General features: G+C 38.8%; 1 pseudogene; it reads left to right on the top strand.

Moving 5' to 3' along the window:
• The first annotated feature begins 386 nt into the window (after nt 1-386).
• The window catches only part of LOC101649725, a 13,608-nt pseudogene continuing 12,897 nt past the window's right edge, over nt 387-1,097 (top strand).

Raw genomic sequence — 1,097 nt, 5'->3', positions numbered from 1 at the left:
TTGTGAGATGGAGGAGGACTTTGTGGATTGGTGTTGGACATATGGGTTAATGGTGGACTTGTGGGCTTGGGCAGCACTGGGTTGGGATGTTTTTTTGATGTGCACTTAACCTTTATATAAAACTCTCTCTTATACATGAGTTTCTGTGGACTTGTTTCTCTAATGTACCCAGACTAATACAACTGGTTTCAGAGACTTTAGCAGTAAAGGTGGCTTCACTTTATCAGCATTATTTTTCCTAGCACTATTGGTAGAGTCCTAAGAGTGTTAGAAAGGAATTTTAGGAGGCCAGCAGAAGTAGTAGTATTTAAATACTGTTTTCTTGCCTGTGCTATATTTGGATAATAATAAAAAAATAAAAACAGAAATAAAAGCAGACATGAAAAATGCTTAGTGATAACATTATCAACCTCAACTCCACTACTATCAACAATTACTTAAAAAAAAAAGATTATGTGTCGGGTATTTTGCTAAATATTTGTTTTACTTCAGCAAATCTCCCAGAATGCAGAAGGTAAGCACAATCATGGCCTTACAGGGAAGCTCAAAGAGGCTAAATAAATCACTTAGATCTCACAGCCAGAAGATAGTCAGGATTCGAACTCATTCTGTCTGACTCTGAAACCCATGGTATTAATGTCTTGCTGTGCCAGAGTCCTTGCTGTGACTCTCTAAACTCTAATTTTCTAACTTGCTTCCCACATCTACTCAGGTCCTTCCTACCCCTGTGCACACGTTGATATGGGATTTCTGCTTTCTCAGATACCAGTCACCGGTCATCGTTGGCTCCAGCCTTGCTGTGTCCTGCATTTACATTCCATGAATTTCAGGAGGAATGGAGTCCCGGTTTTCTCTTCACTCATGGTAGAGAGAGTTGTGGAGGGATTTGATGAGTAAAAGACATCTCTGACTGTTTAGAACAGTGATTCTCAACCTTCCTCACACTGTGACCCTTTAATACAGTTCCTCATGTGGTGGTGATCCCCAACCATAAACTTATTTTCATTGCTACTTCATCACTGCAATTTTGCTACTGTTATGAGTCGTCATGTAAACATCTGATATGTTGGATATATGTTTATTATTACAAATTGAAT

This window comes from Echinops telfairi, unplaced genomic scaffold (genome assembly GCF_000313985.2).
Source record: "Echinops telfairi isolate 266 unplaced genomic scaffold, ASM31398v2 ScPeMD7_5;HRSCAF=22, whole genome shotgun sequence".
In the NCBI taxonomy this organism is placed as follows: Eukaryota; Metazoa; Chordata; class Mammalia; order Afrosoricida; family Tenrecidae; genus Echinops; species Echinops telfairi.
This window is presented reverse-complemented; position numbering and strand designations above follow the sequence as displayed.